The following is a 21802-nucleotide window of genomic DNA, read 5'->3' on the forward strand; positions in this document are numbered from 1 at the left end:
TTATTTCTTTGTGAAATAATGAGCAAAGGAGTATCCATATTGTCAGCCTGATGGTATACATCAAGACAAGATCAAAGCTGCAGTCAGAGATACCGGGAACAGGAGGCTTCCATTGCTCTTGTTTGGGAAGTACTGTAATTTTTGTCCTGATTTTTCTTGGTTCTCCAGACTTCTGGGCTTGTGGCAATAGACAAGGAAAACCTTCATACTCTTACAGTGTTGAAAGTCTGTGACTCAAGATCTGATGTTTCTAGCTTGGTTGTGTCATGTCTTATTTCTTATTGGAAGTATCATTAAAATAACAACACCAGGTATTACACAGGTGTTTCAATGAAGCTTTTGAAAGTTCCAAATATTTTTTTTTAATTCTGCTTTGGAATTTCTGTTTCAACTCACTGTAAAAACTCTGATTAAGGAGATTTTTCTGTAACTGTGTAAGGAAGGAGTAAAAAATACTGCAATTTTCAGCAGTTGTGTATCCTATAACCTACATTTCACCTTTCATATAGGCCTTTCAGTGGAACTACTCTACCTGTGCTAGGCTATCAAAACCACAACAGAACCTTCCATTCAGGGCCGGCTCTGGCTTTTTTGCCGCTCCAAGCAAAAAAAAAAATTAAAAAAATCAGGGCGGCCAGAACGGCAAAGCAGGAAAAAAAAACAACCTGCGGGGTGGCCGGAGCCAGGGTGCAGGGGGACTCCCTGCGCTGCAGACGTGCCCTGGCTAGTGGGGGGGAGGGGAAGGGAGCTGGGGGAGAGAGAGAAAGGGAGCGGCCAGGGCTTCACTGGGGCGCTCGCCACGCGGCCCCAACCGCCGCACCGCCTGCCAGGAGGGCTCTGCGCCACTCCGGTTGGCAGGGAGGGAAGGACGCAGGCTGCCTTGCTGGGCTTGCTACAGACCTGGCACCGGCTGGGGCAGACGGAGCGCGCAGCCCACTCCCAGCAGGGCACTCCCCTCCTCCATGCCACTGCCCCCTACACGGTGGCCGGATCGGCGAACAAAAAAAAACAAAAACGAAAACAAAAAAAGCAGCCGTGCCGCCTTAGGATTGGGCGGAATGCCGCCCCGTAGAATCTGCTGCCCCAAGCACGAGCTTGTTCGGCTGGTGCCTGGAGCCGGCCCTGCTTCCATTTTATTCAGACAGCAGGAATAACTAACACAAACTGCCTGATCACCTCCCTCAGATTATTTCTCCAATGATGCTTGAGTCCTCTTTTCTTTCTCTGCTGGTACTTCCCCAGCTGTGTCATACAGCATTTCTTTTCATTTTTCAAGAACACATAGGAAAAAGGGAATCACAAAAAGGGCCATGACTTACATAGACAAAACATGAAAATCTAAAAATGCCTTCCATATTTCATTAGAAAGGGTGCATTTTTTTCTATTCAATGTATGCTTTTTTTATTTTTGTTTTTATTTCCCTGTATCCAGTCTGATCAAGCCTGGCCTAAAGGATGTCTTGAAAATCCCCATGAAAATGTCTCCCCTACTTCAAGTGGTGATGACTCTGGTCCCTTTTTTTGGATAATATGGTGTGACTGACAAACCCTGGAGATTATGCCAATCCCTTCCCCCAGACACCACCTAAGAGACACTCCTATTTAGCAACTCCTATTGAGTGATTGTACCCAAGCTTCACTGAACTGGGGAAAAACAGACACCTGTCTTCTCCGCTCTTTGGTCTGCAATGCTGCTACCACATCTCTTGACCAGCTACATGTTACAGCCTAGTTTTCAGAAGATTCAGTTAGTGTTTAAGGCCCACTGGTAATATTCATTTTAACTCTTTTTAAAATATGTTACTTATAGAGCTGGGCCAAAAATGGAACCATTGATTCCAAGCCTTCACAACTTAGAGGTTCCAATAACATGGTACCCAAGGCCAAACCAAACCCAACACTGATTTTGTCCAGTTACAGTTTGTAAAATACACCTTTTACAATATATGTGTATTGAATTCTACAGCTAAAGGGATCATGACAGGGCTTGTTATTTGTATAGGTTAATTTTTTTCTAACTTTTGTTACTAAAAATCCCATTAGAAGATTAAAACTCCTATCTGTCTCATTACAAAAAGCTTTCTCCTTCCACCTCCTGTTCCCATTGACTTGATATTGACTGTTGTTCAAGAGGACTGAGCATGGCTTAAGAGTACCTCCTCAGACGTCACTATACGTTACCCTGGCTGAGAAATAGCAGAGAAGAGAATAAGGAGTCAAACATTCCCCAGCACCACAGCTGGCTGATAGCTCAGCCATGAAGCACCCACTACAGCTGAAAACAACCCCCTATCTACAGGTAGTCTGAGGATTGGAGTTAACATAGCTTCCTGCAATCAATCCTCCACCTCCCTCCCCATCTAACACATAATATTTGGAGGGGAGGGGCTCTGACTGAGCCTCTCAGCCCCAAGATGCAGCTATTGCAGAGTTATTAGAAAGCCAGTGGTAGCCTCCACAGGATTGGGATGGGGGGAGACCGTATTCACAGAAGCCCAGTGAGCTCATTTGCATGTACTCCTTACCCACTTCTAGGACTCCACCAAGGAGAGGCTGAGCAGACACTCCTTGTCCCACCATTTTGACCTAGCTATGCCTAGTTTATTCACACTGGTGCAGAGATGCACTGGTGCAGAGCTCCTCTCCACTTTGCCTCCAGGCTTCATTTGCTAATGTTTTAAAAAATTTTATTTGACAACTGAACACCTTGACTATGCTTATTACTGAAATTCTCTAACAAATAGTATTTGTACTTATAGGGAGACTTTAAATTATCTCTGAGATGGTGGCTAAATCAGCATCCCCATTACACAGATGGGAGACTGAGGCATGACACGTTGTGGCGAACCCCAGTGTCCTAACTCTGTTTCTTCCTGTAACTGTTAGGCCACATTGCCACCCTCTAATGAAAGTGCACACACTGACTTCATGCAGGGTTGTTCCCTCAAATAATTGATTCCTGTGGCACATTTTATAGAAAGAACAAAATCCAGTACTAACAGTATAACAGATTGATATCAGATTGTTTTCCTTCCGCACTCTAAACCTGTTTCCACGTTATTATGCAGGTTACAAATGTACAAAATAGGTTTCAATTTCAGAGAGATAAGCAGGATGTGTACATGCAAAGCTATTTGAAAAGGGATTTTGCTGATGCAGCAGAGCTCTTATGCTTAGTAATTAAACTACCCAGAGTTATCCTGTGTCCTTTTGTAGAAATTATGTTCATGAAATTGTGTTGACTCAACACAACAAGTTTTCTGTGCTGTCTGGGTCAGTGCAGGAAGTCAACAGTTTTCCATTATAAATCTGCATTCTTCAGTAAGAACTCCTGTATGACAGCACTGCGATAAATACAGTTCTTTATTGAACCATGTCACCTGAAGAGTAACGTGTTCCAGAGTTCTCAACATATGGTAGGTCCTCTGTGGATTGTCCTATAGCTTAAAGAAGAGGCAGAATCCAGCCAAGTACTCCATGAAGCTAGCCTTTAATCTTTGTCAAAACAGGTTATAATCCTATCCCTGGTATTTGAAATGACAAGTCACTTCCTAGAGAAAATATTCTGCTTCTCATTGGAAGAAGAGATTGTTTTCTGTTGAGCTGGCACTTTAACTGATGTATTGAATATAACACATTGAGGAAAGTGAAACTTGAGTAGCCAACCATTGGCTGAGCTCTGAAAAGAAGCTTTTTTGTCCTACCCAATAAGTTCAGCATGCAATTGAACATTCCCACAATGACCTGCCTTCTAAAGGAAGGACTTGTAAAGCCCATAATGTATAGCTCTTCGATATATGCCATTCACATCATCACTCCCAAAGCTGTTGTATGATACTATGGTTAATGCTGGCAAAGATACAGTGTGCTAAAGCTGAGATTATGTCTACTTTGACTTTAAACTTTAAGACCTTTTAGCAAATGTTATTGTTTGGAGCCGATCCAAACTAGTGGGTGGGGGGGGGGGATGATAAAATGAATACATTGTATAAGCATGTAAATGTGTGAATCATGTCTGGATCTGGGCTCACAAGTGAAAGCATCTGAATGAATCTGACAAAAGCAGTAAGAGAAAAGGTAAGCTCCACATTCTGCTTTGTGGTGGTTTTTGAACACCCACTTTAAGCTTTGCGGCACTGACTACTGGAGCCAAGAGCAACATAGAAATTGGCTGCACCTTGCCGTGCTCGGCCAAAGTTTCCATCATTCAAGTTGGGGCACAGTGGTTTCTGCTTTACTGCAGATGGTGGTGATAATTCACAACAGAGTGCAACAGAAGTGAGGAAAGAACACTTTTTATAACCAGTCATGGAGTGAGCATTTTTAATTGTTCCACTCATTAAGCTGCCTCAGCCAAACACATGCTTAATAAAGCAAAATCTAAAATTGTAGAGATTGTTTCTCTTTCAATACTTACATAAGTGTAAATGTAATAATCTTCTCTTTCAGGCGTAATGATGCCAAAATGTATCTTTCCTACTTCAAATAGCATTTTATGCTGTATCATTAGCTTTGACGTGATATTTTTAATCAGTAAATTGACTGGATTAAATTCGTCATTCCTTCATCAACGTAGAAGTAGAGAGGTTATTCTGCCTCTGTATTTGGCATTGCTGCTGGAATACTGCATCCAGTTTGGTATCCACAATTCAAGAGGATGCTGGTAAATTGGAGAGGGTTCAGAGAGGAGCCACTAGAACGATTAAAGGATTAGAAAACATGCCTTATAGTGATAGAATCAAAGAGCTCAACCTATTTAGCTTAACAAAGAGAAGGTTAAGGAGTGACTTGATTACAGCCTTTAAACATCTTCATGGGGAACAAATATTTAATAATGGGCTCTTCAATCTAGCAGAGAAAGCTATAACACAATCCAGTGGCTGGAAGTTGAAGCTAGATAAATTCAGACTGGAAATAAGATGTACATTTTTAACAGTGAGGGTAAATAACCTTTGAAACAATTTACCAAAACTCATGATAGATTCTCCATGACTGACAATTTTTACGATCTTTGCTCTAAGAATTAGTTTGGGGAAGTTCTATGGCCTGTGTTATACAGGAAGTCAGATGAGATGATCACAGCTGTCCCTTCTGGCCTTGGAATCTATGAATTTATTAAATAAAAAAAACATGGTTTCCCAGAAGACGTGAACTTGGCCAACATGTATTATTTTGTTACTTGACTGGTTTCAGAATATCAATGCTCATCAATTCTACTGTTAAGAATGGGATAACCTCACCACTTCTGGCCAGCATTCTACTGTTCTCAGGCCTCGGGCTAAAATAAACTAAAAGAAGGTATTTCCTGTGTCCAAAATATGTAACTTTTTTCCTGAAAGAAAAATGAAACTGGTGAACTCAGACAAAGGAGGCGGTAAACATTCCAGCAAAGAACTTTGTTTCTGGTCAATCTCAATTGCAAAGCAGTGGAGGACACAGGCTAAGGAAGAGTTTCAGTGTAAAGCATCTCAAGAGATTCTGCAAGCAATTAAGCCTCACAGAAAGTGCTGATTAAATAAAACAGTGAAAATGGAAACACTTTTACTTGTCTCAAGCACCCACATATGTTTGATGCAATGAGGGTCAAGAGCACATTTCTGCTTAGGAAAAAAAAAACTGCAAAAGATGTTTTCTATCTTGCATCTAAAACTGAAAAATAGATTAAAGTGATTCAGCATCAGAATCATGGATGTTCTAGAAGGATCTGAAATAACATGGGTTTAAAGTTAAATGCTGTGCTGGAGTGGGGACTCCTGCATGATTTCTATTTAAAGTTATAACAGAACTGATGGCCAGGATGACTGTATTTAATTGTACATGATAGGACAGCAAAAACAAAACAAAAAACAACACAAAACACTTAATAATGGGTGCACCAATAGATATGTACCTAACTGTGGAACAGGGGCATTTCTTAACAGTGGGATTTTCAGAAGACTCAGTGTTGGCCAACTCTGTCCCCAACTGAAGAGTTTTACAATTGACTTCAATTATAGAATTAAGCTAAAGTTTTGAAAATCCCACCTTTCAATAATACTTTGTTTCCAAATTTGGGGCAATATATTGAAGATCTGATCATTTCAGAAAGGGACTTTAATGAAGTTAAATGAGTTCCTGATAAAAACAGCTAAACAATTTCCCCCTCTAGAAATCTGGAGGACTTGATTGAAGATAGTGGACTTGTAAACACCGGCAGGAAAATTCATCTGAGAGAGAGAGAATATTTCTCTTACTTTTGTATCACGCTGCCTACTCATCAACTGACATATTAGTGAATAGACCAGGGGTTCTCAAACTGGTCGTCGGGATCCCTCAGGGGGTCGTGAGGTTATTACATGGGGGGGTCACGAGCTGTCAGCCTCCACCCCAAGCCCCACTTTGCAACCGGCATTTATAATAGTAATTGATTACAGCCTTTAAACATTTAATATAAATATAAAAAAGTGTTTAATTTATAAGGGCGGGGTCACACTCAGAGACTTGCTGTGTGAAAGGGGTCACCAGTACAAAAATTTGAGAACCGTTGGAATAGACGGTGCTATGGGCAGAATTGTTTTCTCCAGTAATTCATCTGTGTACAATGAATTGTACCAAATAAACCTAATTATTCTACCATATGGATAATAAACAGATTATTGCCACAGGAACACTGCGGTTTAGAAAGTCTAAGGGTATGTCTACACCCAGCCGCTAGTTCGGCGGCTGGCAATCAAAGTTCTGGGTTCGACTTATCGCGTCTTGTCTGGACGCGATAAGTCGAACCAGGAAGTGCTCGCCGTCGACTGCGGTACTCCAGCTAGACGAGAGGAGTACCGCGGAGTCGACGGGGGAGCCTGCCTGCCGCGTGTGGACCGAGGTAAGTTCGAACTAAGGTACTTCGAACTTCAGCTACGTTATTCACGTAGCTGAAGTTGCGTACCTTAGTTCGATTTGGGGGTTTAGTGTAGACCAAGCCTTAGATTAAACACTAGTGAAAGTGAGGGAGAGAAGCAGCACAAGTGAAATAGAAAACCCTGGGGGAGATCTACTTCTCAGGAGATAATTAATTTACACTATCACAGGGCAGAAGAAACCCAGAGCACCATAACTGAATGTGTTAAAAAAGGAATTGATGTCACTGGAGGAAAAACAAACAGAAAAGGAAGCTGATAATTTATAAAGATAATATAAAAATCAAAGAAGAAATTAACATCTTAGAAATTAACTAACTAGAAATGTGTGAATAATTGCACATAAACTCCAGTAATAATGCCTTATATCAGAGGTGATGACACCCACAGAGGATTAACTTTAGCAATGCAAAACTAAAAGGAAACAACATTCCATTCATGATATTAAAAAAAATGCTACTGGACAAACCATGCAAAAAATCCCCTGAGAAAGAAAGCATAGTTGTCAAATTTTATATACAACTTTGCAGCCCAGAGAGTCCCACTTAAGAACTGCAATACATCGTCATCTGAATAAAATTCCCCTGTTATGTTTATTTCAGGAGAATGTTGCTCTTTCTTCCAGATTAAGGAACACTCTTCCTGAGCTGTTTCACAAAGCAACCATTCTTTCTGCATTTAAATCCCTCCTCTATACCCACTCCTCCTGCAGTGCTAACAAGAAAGCAGTCAGCTACTTACCTATTTCTTTATTTATCTTATGAGTGAATTGCTCATTATTGTACAAGCACAGGAGTGGTGTACAGACACTGGAATTGCAGCTGGAAATTTGTGGGGGGGGGGAGTACAAACGGGTCGAATTGTGGATGGAGATTGGGGGATGGGGAATGTAATGTATGTAACTTTAAAAATGTACAAATAACATAAGAAGAGCTGTGCCTGATCACTTTGCTTGAACATTGTATTACTTTCCCCACCATTCCTTATGTCTTTGGCTTTATAAATTGTGTGCTCTTTGGGCCAGGTTCATGGAATATGCCTTGCATAATTTTGGCACTACCGCAATCTTAGATAGCACTGTCAGAAAAGTACTGGAGGACATGCAAGAGATTGCAAAATGGGGAAGCAGCTGGCGCTAGTGGTTTCCTTATAGCAGTGTATAAAGCCTTACAAATTCAACTGGCTCTAATATCAAACAAAGTGTATATAGAATCATTAGCCAGTAACAAATTATCAGCCATTATGTATAATGCTAATGTGATGAATTTGGAGCTGCTCTGTAATGATTTAGAATATTGTGAGTTGATCTGGCTATTTAGGTGTGTTCTGTATGACTCTATTGGTTTCACTCAACAGGTGTCTGTCTGGAGAAACAGGCAGGAAGGAAAAGACTGGCTCAAAATAGCCACCTCTCAGCAGTTGTTAAGGGACAGTGCCAGAACTATTAGCTTTGATTTCACTTCCAACTCCAGCAAACTTCCAACTCAAGCACAACTGATTTGGATCAGGAAAGGTCAAAGCCTGGGAACACAGAAGAACAATAGCAGGATTATAAGGGACCATCTTTAGAGAGAGAGGCAGTAGTTGTTCAGGGGAAACAGACTGGCACACAGGGACTCGCTAGGAGTCTCTAAAGAAGTTAGGCCTGCCTAGGTTACCATCCCCTTTACATACGAGAGACACGCACATAGACTATTGTTTTAAATCCTTTTTTCTCTAATGCTTTGTTCCTACTGCTAAAACAAACAGTTCTTTCAAGGAGGCTGTCCGGTTACGGTATGCCACTGGTCAGACTCCCAAAGGAAGAAATCGCAGGTCCCCAAACTCAACCAGAGCTTCAGGGGAAGCACAGTTGTTACAAAGGGTACAACAGCCCAAGGCCCAGTGTAAGAGTGGGAGAATTACAAAATTCTCTGGCAGGAGTAAAGGCACAAAGCCTAAGGCTTGAGGGGGGAGTAGCTTAGAGACACCAGAAAGGGGACAGAGGAGGTTCAACCAGCCTGGAACCATGACATAGCGTATGCCGGAAAGATGGAAGACACAAAGTAGAGTGTAATAGCTACCGCTCATTGCTCTATTGAATGCAGGTCTAAGAAATACAGTCAAAAAACTTGAACAGGTGCTTTTTAAAAACAGTAATATTGACCAAGTGGGAGTTGTAAAAGTAGATATGGATATCAGCTATTGTTTAGCTACTATACTAGTATAATTTTATCACCAGGTACAGGAAGACCCTTTTGATTGGATCAGGTGGGTTCATTTGTGAGATGCAATGATTAAAATGAGATTTAGAGCTAAATATTTGTAATTAACTTACTCAAGCAATTTAAACTTCATTAATCCTATCAGTATGTATTCACTGAAATAAATACAAGCAGTTTAATTGTGTATGGGCACCTGTGATAAATGAAGGGGGGGGAGGATAGCTCCCTTTTATGGACACCCAGCCAGCCAGTAGCTATAAAATCCCCTTAGTAGCTGTTCTCTAATTGCTCTACCTGTAAAGGATTAAAAAGTCTCACTGCTATGCATAGGTAAAAGGAAGTTAGTGGGCACCTGGCCAAAAGCACCAATGGGAAGGCTAGAACTTTTTAAAATTGAAAAATGACTCCCCTTTTGTCTGTCTGTGGTTGTTCTCCCGGAGAGAGGGGACAGGGCAGAGCTATGCTACAAGAAGCTTGGGGCCAGGTATGAAAAATCCTCAGTATCATACCTAGAAACTACTTATTTGAACTCCGGGCATGTAAGTAGATCAGGAAATGTCTAGGAAGCAGCAATTAGGTTTATCTCTTTTTATTTCTTTATGGCTTGTGGACTCCTCTGTGCTAACCCCAAGTGCTTTTGTTTTGCTTGTAACCTTTAAGCTGGACCTCAAGAAAGCTATACTTGATGCTTAATCCTTGTAGTTCTTTTTTTTAAAATCTAGCAAAAGCCTAAGTTCCCAGATGTATTTTCTTGAGTTTTTTTTAATTAATAAAAATTTACCTTTTTTAAGAACAGAATTGGATTTTTGTGTCTTAAGAGGTTTGTGCACATGTTTAATTAGCTGGTGGTAACAGCTGATTTCTTTTCTTTTCTTCCTCAGCTCTTCCCCGGAGGGGTCGGGGGTGAAAGGGCTTGAGGGTACCCCACAGGAAGGAATTCCCAAGTGCACCTTCCTGGGTTCTCAAAGGGGTTCTGCATTTGGGTGGTGGCATTATCTACCAGTCCAAGGCCAGAGAAAAGCTGTAACCTTGGGAGTTTAATACCAGCCTGGAGTGGCAAATATTAATTTTTAGAGTCCTTGTGGGCCCCCAACTTCTGCACTCGGAGTGCCCAAGTGGGGAATCAGCCTTGACAGCACCCATCAATAGTATCCATATCTCTGCTTCGTTTTAATATTTCTTTGGAGCTCCTTGTAAACATGGTTTATTCAAACAAAAATAGTTACGTGATGGGGTAACTGGATTAATGGGAAAAGGAGATTTTTATACATGCACAGAGCCCAATTAACTTAAACTGAGCTCCACAAAGGCCCTCCTGAGGGGCTTTCAACAACTCTGTATTCTGAGTAAAGCTGGTCAGGAATTTTTCAACCTAATATTTTTTGTCAGAAAATGTTGACTTGTTGAAACCATCTCAGCTCCAGGATGGAAGAAGAGAGAGAATTGCCTTCTGGTTAGGTCACTCACCTGGGCTATGGAAAAACCCAGATTCAAATCCCTGCTCTTCCCAACTCAGAGCAGGACTTGAACTTGGTTATCCTACTCGCCAGAGGAATGATTCAGCCCCTAGGCTATTAGCTAGCCTAAGCATACACTCTCTCTTACGCCTCCTTCCCCTCCCCCCAAATATTTTGAAAGGTCTCATTTTTGTTCCAATATGGAACGAAACCAAATTTTAAAACCTCGATTATTTTTTCCATGAAATGGAATCCTTGTTTTATGCCCACCCCAAATTCTGATTATCTTTGCTAATGAAATCCTCCATCTGTTTGCAGACTTGCATCTTAGTTTTTACTAGATAAGATATAAATCCTACTGCAGTGCACAGACAGAGAAAATTGGCATCTGAGTAAAGTACGCCTGTAGTTCTTGATTAGACTATTTGGACCATATTTTGCTCCTGTGTGTGCTTCCTTTTGAAAGAGTTAGGCAGAGCAGTCAAATAATAGTTACACTGTTAATGGAGTTACTCCAGCTTTTCACTGGTGTAGCAGAATTTAGCTAGTGCAAGTGTGCGCAGTTTAGGTACACACAGACCCGTCTTCATGTGACTTTATAGCTTTTATCTCTGTTTTGAACATTTCTCCCAATCATTATAGGATGTGTCCATTAATTATTCTTTACTGTGTGTACTCAATGATCATTTAAAATTAATTAATACATGTAAAATGAAAATGTTTGTGGTATTTAAAAAAGAAATTTCTGAATTGCGAATATTTAATGTTGCAGTCTATTAAATATAAAGAAGAATTTTCTGACGGGAAGTATTTAAACCAAGCTTTTGTAGTATCCCAGACAAAACTACACAGGATTGTTTCAGGGGGCAAGACAAAGATGCCACATTTATTATGATAACACAATTTGATTTATGACCAATAACTAATAACTACTACCTAATACCTACATACACATCCACACACATCCACACACACACACATCCAGCTGCTGTATAGTTACCAGTCCTGAACATAGCTCAAGTCCATGGCTTGATTTTGCAGCTTGGGTTCGTAGCTTGTGGCGGCTAACTGGCCAGGAAAGCCGGGCACAAGGAAGGGCTGCAAAGTTGGACCACAAACATTACCGTGTTGCTTCAGTGTAAAAAATAAATACTAACTGGGTCTGCCCTCCGATGTTGGCAGCAGAACGTTACCCTCTAAAGTCTTCCATCTCACCCATCGTTTTTGTAGGCTTTAGTTTGAATCCAGAGTCTATAGGTCTTGCTGTGTCACGCTGCCTCTGGGTTCAGTATGATTGATCACCGGTCAATTGCAGACGTGACTTTCAGCCTCGGACCTGGCTTTGATCTTCCTTCTATTGTACCTTTGTTCTTTTCTTTTTAGGGTGGACTCTTCTTACTTTGTTAGGGCTGTTGTCTGCATCTTCAGCCATTGGTGTTTGAACTCAATTTCATCAGGACAGGCTGGCGCTGGAGGTTGATTCCATCATCCATACATACCTCATTCACACATTTAAACTAAACTAATAAGATTACAGCAGGGTTTTGAAAAAATGAAGGTTGCAGCAAGCTTTTACAAAATGGAGTAAGCGTTGTAAAATGGAGTTTGAATTACAATATGGCAAACAATGAACAGAAGTTACAATACTAAAACAGTGCAAGTCTCAGTGATTTAAGCAGGAATTGGATTGACAGTGAAACTTACAAGGGCAACTGGCTGAACAGCTATGGCTCTTAACAAGCATCTTAATTGTCAATTCGCCTGTTATTGGGGTAACCGGTTTTATGAATGAATGTTGTTTCATTCATAAAACTTTACTTATGAAGTTACATTAATAAAGTGAACAATTAAAAACAATTTCATTCATCAGTTCTACATTGTCCCCCTTTTGACCCTTCAATCCCTTATGTATTTTTTTAAGGCTATATATTGTGAAACAATGTGAGCCTGTGGTTTCAATTTAGAATGCATCTATTTTATCCAGCAGCACATGCAGAGCGTTAGAATTAACATAACAGTCAGGATTACTAAAAGAACAATGATGGGATGAAAAATTATATTTAGAACTGCTGACCAGGTGGGCTGCTCCTACAACACTCTGCTCCTTGATCTATGATCATTACAGTAGTTGTTGTCATTGTAGGGCACAGGTAATCTGTTGCAAACAAACCAAACAATCATAACCAGGTGAATATAATTAAAACCATTACAATTAACTGAACAGCAGATATAACATAAACACAAATGCAAACAATCATAATTATAATAATTAGGAATACAATAAAAACATCACCATTACAATAATTGGGTACACTGACAAATAAAATGAGGCCTAAGTTTGATGCTGCAGTAGCCATCAAATGATAAGAGTCACTGAGGTCAGGACCTCCTTAAGCACACACAACAAATAAGATTTTGTAGGAATACCACAGTCGTCATGCAAAGTTAAGCTGATTTGGACTTAAACTAACATTCCGTTGCTAAAATGTTGCAGAATCCCCTATTCCTAACAGTTGTTCTCAAGAGGACCTGAAAGATGGGGCCCTACAATTATGGCTCAAGGTCTTACAGGTTATGGGGGTCCAAGAACTACCCTTCAGGGCTTGGGGAAGTAGAACCAGAGTGCATAGAGGAAAGTGTGGAATTAACAATACAAGCAAATGTAACTAACAATACAAATGTATCAATAACAAAAATTAACAACAAAATGATTATTAGAGGACCTAACAAAAAATAAACCTGATGCATTGGGGACCAAAGTCTTTTGGACAGAGGTGGATGTGATTAATAATTTGGTTGAAGATGGGGGAAGTAGAGAGAGAAAAAGACATTCACCCTGTCTAGTGTAGTATTTCCTGTTTCTTTGGACGCAGTGCTAGCACAGAACATGCAACACAGAACATACAACACAGACTTTGTCGTGACACTATAACCATGGTATTTTATAACTCTTCAGCTGGTACCAGCTCTCCTGATGTTCTGGTTCAGAGCCTGAAAGATAGAAGCTTAAAAACAAATTAGCACAGTACTCCCACCATGGCAGACCCTGCTCAATCTCTGCCACAGTGTGTCCGGTACTTGGGGCTGCACAAATATTCATTAAGTGGTGCATTTCTTGTGAGTTTAAATTCTCCCTTTCTTCCAGTAAAAGGGCATTAACACTTCATCTAGAAAAAAAAATTTCGTTTCAAAATCCCCAGCCACTTTGCCATGGCCTGGAGGTCTGAGGCAGAAGCAGGCACTGTTGTTACTGTTGCAATGGTATTTTGGCCCTGGGAGGAGGAATCTACCCAAATATCCCCTTCCCAATCTCCAGAGGGGTCCCAAAAGTCTGCCCCTTCTGGGGTCTCAAATGTCCCTTCTCCTGATGTTACTGCTGCTGTAAGATTTGAGAGTGCTGTTTTAACTCGCTGTACCCATCCTTAAGGGCATCTAACTGGGTTTGGGTACTAATGGACATACATATCCATTTTTCTGCTTTTGCAGCAGAGGTTTGTAAATCTTGGTGCAGTTTTTCATTTTTACATTTAGCCAATTGAAGAAATACTTCATTACAGGCTTTCCATAGAAGCCAAACTGAGGCTGCTTTCTTTTTCATTGGAGTTGAGGGTTTATATATCAATAAGTACCTAGCCAATTTGTCTTCTAGGTCTGAAATTGTATGGACATCCGCTCACACTTGATCAGACCAAGGGCTGTGTCCGAATTTTTGCAAGATTTGTTCAAAAGGTGTGGGTTCTTGTACAAAAGGCAATATTTCCTGTTTTTCTTTAAGGATATCTTTAGACAGTGTTTTCGTAAACATTTTTTTTTCAACAATTGTGAGCAACAACCAACCACAACACAACACCAAATTGATAAATATCAATCACTATAACCCCTAATTCCTAAAAGAACAACTTACAACTCCTGAAAGAGCAATTTTTCCCTTTTTAACTCCTGGAAGAGCAACTTACAACTCCGTTCTACACTTTGGTAGTAAGTGATGGCTACTGACATTTAATACGTTAATTATTAACAAATATTCAACATAATAAGGGTTCGCCTTGTGAAGTTTTTTGTGGTTGCAAATCACAGCATTTAAAACAATTGCAGTCTGCCCTTTCTAAAAAATAATGTAGTAGTACAGCAGCAATCAGGAATGATGTACAATTAGTTGCTCTCTGCCAATTAATGAGATATTTTTCTCCAGTTAAAAGCTAGAACATTCCAGGAGCTAATAATGGGAACCATTTCCTTGAAGTATTGCAGTTTTATTGTTTTTTTAATGATTTGTACTGAAGGTTAGTGTTACACTTCCAGGTAGAGTCATTCCTTGGCTAAACATATATGCAATACTTACTAAATCACTATCTATGCACTGGATTAGCTGACAAACAATAAACCATTGTAGCGATTTGGCTGAAGAGGAAGAAAGTTAAATAAACCACATTTTATATCCTTTTCATCATCTTATTTATTTAAAATAGTTCCTAGAAAGGAAAATGCAGAAGCTGATCCTGCCTAGGGCATTTATAACAGGTTTTTATGATCTGTTATTCACTATAATCAAGTATTCTTAAGATAGGAACATGGCAACTATAGGCTGCCAACAGTAGACAGCCACAAGAATTACTTTCTTCAATTAAAATATGTTAATTCTCTAAATTTTACAATATTTTCATATCTTACAGTAGATATTTTATCTTCCTCTTTTTTGCACCATTATATTAATGTAACATTCTTTTCATTAAAAAGCCATTTTCTGGGAAGCTCTGAAATCCCCCAGGAGAATTATCTAGTTCCTATCTAAGGAAAAATAGCAAGAAAAGTAAATGTTCTTTTCCAAATGATTGCACATGTGCATTCCACCCTTGGTGTCTGTGCATCCAGCCCACAGCCAGTGAAAATTTTTTTAGCGGTGCCTGTTGGGCAGCTTGAGCTCCCTCAGCTGCCATGCATCACTGCATGAAGATATAAAGGGCAGAGTCACCTCTAGCATCCCTCAGTTCCTTCTTACCTCCCGTGAAAGTCATTGGAGCCCCTGCTCAATTCCAGAACAGTTTTCTCTCTCAGCTTGGTGTACAACATTGTGAATAATATAGTTAGTAACATTAGTAAGTTTTAGTTGTGTTTAAAAACAATGGATTTTTGTCAGATCTGATGTTTTTACCCATTTTGGGATTTCTGCTGATGGCACCGAGGTCTGCACCAATCACTGGGCTTCAAGCCATGTTCTTCTTGCTTGAGGCCTATGCCAGTGAGTGACTGGTACAATAGCTGCCTGAAGTATCTGGGTGAAGCACACGTAATATACTGGTGCCAGATTTGCAGTCAATTCAAGCGTAGAATGAAGAAGGATAGGAAGGCTAGGCTGAAATTCCTGCTGCTAGAGACAGCCCTCGGGCGACCATTGGAGCCATCCTGGTCTGACGTGATGCCAAGTATTGCAGTTTCAGTGAGAAGCACGCCTCCAGCATTATCAGAATCCTGGCATCTATCTCCCTCACGTGTGCCAGAAAAAAAATAAGACTTCAAAAGAGGCCCAACCAGGTGCAGATCTCCACCCTCCAAGTTTGTTAAGAAAGACGAGAAGGAATTGAATAGAGTGCACCTGAACTCTAAGCACACCTCCGAATCAGAGCCACATTACGGATGATTGCCCAATCTATGCTCATCCTGGAAGTGTCACAGCTATTCACCTGGCTACCCTCTCTGTTTTGCTCGGCTATGCTCTGGATAAGAGACCTTAAGAGCCAATTGTAGTCACACCATTGCTTTCACTGTTCCACTATCACTATACGAAAGAAGATGTGCCTAAATTGGCACAATTGGCTTTGGCACTGCAAAGAGCATCATCAAGCCCCAGTGCCAGAAGCAGCACCATCAACTTAATCAGTACTGCAACACGATACCTGTAGCACTGATTACCCCAGAGGAGTTTGCAAGCAGCAAGAAATCTGCTCTGCCTCTCGGTTTTGGTGTCATCAGTACAAAAGTCAGATCCCTTGGCACCATTGCCCCATCTGGTACCAACAGTTCAACCTATTATACCACAGCTGCCTACTTCCGGGTCAGATGGCCCTTTGGTCTGGTGCAAGGGGAAGCCTGCATTGATGGCTGTGCTCTGCCCATCTCCTGGTTCTTGGCACTGGTTCCCAGAACTGACTGGATCAGCCCCTGAGTGGCCAAAAGGAGGACAGTCTTTATCATCAGCCTCGGATGTAGGATCTTAGATCTCACAAGCCTGAAGCAGGACCCGCCAGTCTCCTCATAGATCCTCTCCCCCAGCCTACCATTGTGACCCCACAATGGGAGCTTCCATGGGAATATGTGGCCGGGACATTGAGGTCTGGCCCCATATCAATGACCATTTTGAAACCCAGAGGGGTTTCCCCCAGCTTTCAGATCTTCTCCTCACTGTGTCAACTCAGTGCCCTTGTCTAGAAGGGGAAAGTCTGCACATCAGGCTGCTCTGTCTCTAGGGTCCAGAAAGGGCCTGGTACCAAGCACCAGGAAGAGGTCCCAGAAGCAAAGGAACAGCCTGGAAAAGAGATTCAAGCTCCTCCAGTCTTGGCTTCCTCTTTGTCCTCTCCAGACAAAGCTGTTTTTCTTTGGAGGCAACTTCACCTCCTCCTGATGATTTTAAAGCTTATCAGTAGCTGTTAAAGAGAGTGGCTGCAGACAGGTCAAGGAAGTCAGGGAGCCCTCACATTGTGGTTGACATTTTATCAGCTTGGGTCCCTTCAGGGTAGCTCTGCCAATTAATGGGGCAATACTAGGTATAAAATTGCTATGGCAGACCCCATCTTCATTATCTCCCACCTCAAAAACTGCAGAAAGAAAAGATTATGTACCCTTCTAAGGTTTTAAGTACCTTTATACTCACCCGTTTCTGGGCTCATTAGTCACAACAGTGGCTAATGAAAGAAAGTGACAATGGCACCAGCCTGCTGCCCCCAAATGAAAGGACATGAAGTGGCTGGACTTATTTGGCAAAAAAACTTATTTGACAGGAGGTTTGCAGCTGCGTATCACTAACCAACAGGCTCTGCTGGGGCAGTACAATTTCAATTTGTGGGGCTCCATGGTAAAGTACAGAGAACTCTTTCTAGTGAACACTAGGCAGGAGTTCTCTTCCCTGGTCAATGAGGGCAGACTAGTCAGAAGAACAAAGCTGCAGGCTGGGCTGGATGCAGCAGACTCAGCAGCTAGAACCATGGCTTCCACGATTGCCATGCAGAGATCATCCTGGTTGCTATCTCCTGGTCTTACCTATGAAGTCCAGAATACTATCCAGGACTTGCTGTTTGAGGGTCCTTTTCTATTCTCGGACTAGATGGACAGTAAGCTTCCTGAGCTTAAGGATTCGAGAGCCACCTTAAAGTCCTTAGGTTTAGGACTGCCCCAGTCAGAAAGCACTATTGGCCCCAGCAGACTCACCGATATTCCGCTCCACCTCCTCGACAGGACATGTGAAAAAAGAAGTTCATGAGTTATAGGTGCAGGTCTCCCGCTCCTGCTGCTTCTGGATCCAGCTCTGGGCACTTCAAGACACCCAGGAAGTACAAAGCAGTCTTTTTCTTGGACCTGTCAAGGTCACCATGCCAGTTTTCATATCTCCAGATCCAAACTTCCTCACATTTGCAAGCCATCTGTCCCACTTCCACAGTGCTTAGTCAAGAATGGCTTCAGACCACAGAGTCTTGACCACTGTGGAGGTGGGATAAACTCTCCAGTTTGGTTCTACCACTCTCTCCCACACTCCCTCCCCATTCCTCTACAGAGACCATTCTCATAAGGAGCTACTCATCCAAGAGGTGGAATCTCTCTTTTGGTTGGGAGCCGTAGAGCAGGTTCCATGTGGTCTCAGATGGAAAGGGTTTTATTCCAGCTGTTTCCTAATTCCAAAGGCAAAGGGGGGACTCAGACCAATCTTAAACCTGCATCAACTCAACAAGTTTTTGAAAAAGATAAAGTTCCGCATAGTCACCCTAGTTTTTATTATTCCCTCTCTGGTTCCTGGGGACTGGTATGCCACCCTCAACTTAAAAGATGCTTACTTTCATGTGGGAAGCAATCAAGCTCACAGGAAGTACCTCTGATTTCTGGTAAATCAAAATAGTTTCCAATTTACCATACTACTATTCAGCAGCTCCCAAAGTCTTTAGTAGCTATAGTTTTCCAGTGAATAAGAGTTCTGGTTTACCCCTATCTGGACAACTGGCTTGTCAAGGGCCAATCCAAACTGCAAGTACAGAACAGTGTTGCCTTGATCTAGTCAACATTCAATATCCTGGGACTGTTAATCAATGCAGAAAAGTCTCTCCTCTCCCCAGTCTAAAGGACAGAATTTATAGGGGCTGTAGTGGACTCGTCTCAACCCAGGGTTTTTCTTCCAGACTCCAGGTTCCCGGCAATTCAATCAATTGTTCTAGCTGTGAAGGCTTACCCAGTCACAACAGCACCAAACTGCTTCTGGGAAAAATAGCCTCCTGTGCCTACATGGTTCAATATGGCAGACACTCCTCAGAATTTTACATGGCTGGCTGGCCTCAGTCTACTCAACGAGCCATCATCAGCTAGACTTGATGATGCGGGTCCCTCCCATGTCCTCACCTCCCTGGATTGTTAGGCAAATCCAGGGAATGTATGTGCAGGCATTCCATTTGCTTGCCCACAACCGACATTCGAGCTAGTGACAGGTGTGTCTGCTCTAGGATGAGGAGCCCACCTGGGTTCTCTACAGACTCAGGGTCTATGTTCCTCAGAAGACTTAGCTTTACACATCAATGTCAAAGAACTGAAAGCTGTCAGACTGGTGTGCCAAGTATTTCTAGCGCTGACCAGGGGAAGCAGCCTGTTAGTCCTCACAGACAACACAGTGGCAATATTCTACCTCAACAAGCAAGGGGATCCCACTCTTCTCCACTCTGTCAAGAGGCGACTCTGCTATGGGAGCTCTGTATTGCTAACTCAATAGATCTAGACGCCTCTTACCTTCCGGGGGTCCAAAACAACATAGCAGAGAACCTGAACAGAGCATTTACTAGTTACCATGAGTGGTCTTTTCATCCAGATGTAGCCAGAGACATCTTTCAGTGATGGGGGTTTCCCCAAATAGACCTATTTGCGACAAGGACCAATAGAAAGTGTCAGCAGTTCTGTTCCCTATTGGGTCACAACCCGAGTTCCATGACAGATGCATTTTAGGCAGGCTTCTCTATGCTTGTCCACCAAGTCTGCTCATTCACAGGGTATTATACTAAAGATAAGACTGGACCAGAGCAGTGTCATGCTTATAGCTCCGGGGTGGGCCCATCAACACTGGTTCTCCATTCTCCTGATGCTGTTGGTGAACCCTCCAATCTCACTTCCAGTAGACTCAGGCCTAATCTCCCACTGCGTCACCTACTCCACCCAAGTCTACCATCCCTTCACTTAACTGTGGGGATTCTCCCTGGCTACATACTAGAGAGCGGTCTTGCTTGAAAGAAGTTCAAGAGATCCTGCAAAATAGTAGGAAATCTTCTACAAGAACTATTTACCTCTCTAAATGGAGTTTTTCTATCTGTTCTTGCCAGTATGGAGTATCGCCATCCCTTTCTTCAGTTCAACATATTCTGGATTACTAGTTAATATACCTGAAACATCAAGGTTTGGCTATTAGTTCGATCAAAGTACATCTGGCAGCTATTTCAGCATTCTACCCTAAAGTGGACAAATCACTCTATTTTCTTTAATGACATGAGCATAAGGGGTTGGTGTTTTTTTTTGAAAGGCTTAGTCAAATTACATCGTCAAGTGAAAGACCTCATCCCTCCGGGGGATCTAAATGGAGTATTGTCAAAGTTTATAGGCCCCCATTTGAGCCGTTGCCTACTTGCTCTCTGCTGCATCTATCAGTGAAGGTGGTAATTTTGGTGGCCATTACCTCAGCCAGAAGAGTTGAGAGCTTGCATGCCTTCATGCCTGGGCCTCCTTATATGATCGTCATTAAGGGCAATGTTTACCTATGTCCTCATCCAAAGTTTGTTCCAAAGGCAGTGTCATATTTTCACATCAACCAGCCAGTTTATTTGCCTGCATTCTATCCAAAGTTGCATTTGAGCAGAAAAAAGGAACATTGCACACTTTGGATGTCAGAAGAGCACTAGCATTCCAGCTGCACAGAACCAGGCACTTCCATAAGTTCTCCCACCTATTTGTAGCAGTGGTAGTCAGAATAAAAGGACAAACAGTCTCCATCCAGAGAATTTCTTCTTGGATCACCTGTATATGCATGGGTTATGGCCTGGCTAATGTTACTCTGCCTAGTAGAGTCACACCTCATTTGACGAGGTCGCAAAAGGCCTTGATATCTTTTTTGGCACATGTTCCATTTTCAGACATTTGTAGAGTGGCAACCTGGTTCTCGATCGCACTATGCTGTGGCTCAAGATTCCAGAGACAATGCTGGTGTTGGACATGTTCTTTCCTAATCTTTATTGAAATAGACTCCGATCCCACCTCATAAGAATAAGAATGGCTGTATTGAGTCATACCAAAGGTCCATCTAGCCCAGTATCCTGTCTTCCAACAGTGGCCAATGCCAGGTGCCCCAGAGGGAATGAACAGAACAGGTAATCATCAAGTGATGCATCCCCTGCTGCCCATTCCCAGCTTCTGGAAAACAGAGTCTAGGGACACCATCCCTGCCATCCTGGCTAATAGCCATTGATGGACCTAGCCTTCATGAACGTATCTAGTTCTTCTTTGAACCCTGTTATAGTCTTGGCCTTCACAACATTCTCTGGCAAGGAGTTCCACAGATTGACTGTGCGTTGTGTGAAGAAATACTTCCTTTTGTTTTAAACCTGCTGCCTATTAATTTCATTTGATGACCCCTAGTTCTTATGTTATGAGAAGGAGTAAATAACACTTCCTTATTTACTTTCTTCACACCAGTCATGATTTTATAGACCTTTATCATATCCCCCCTTAGTCATCTCTTTTCCAAGCTGAAAAGTCTCAGTCTTATTAATCTCTCCTCATATGGAAGCTGTTCCGTACCCCTAATCATTTTTGTTTCCCTTTTCTGTACCTTTTCCAATTTCAATACCTCCTGTTGTCATGGCTTGTGTGTCACCAAGAGTGAAATCCACATGTGTGATCACTCAGAGAAGAAGGAATGGTTACTCACCTGTTCAGTAACTGTTGTTCTTCGAGATGTGTTGCACATGTCCATTCCACAACCCACTCGCCTGCCCATCAGCATTCTGGCAAGAAGGAG

This window comes from Emys orbicularis, chromosome 1, assembly GCF_028017835.1.
Source record: "Emys orbicularis isolate rEmyOrb1 chromosome 1, rEmyOrb1.hap1, whole genome shotgun sequence".
Taxonomy (NCBI): Eukaryota; Metazoa; Chordata; order Testudines; family Emydidae; genus Emys; species Emys orbicularis.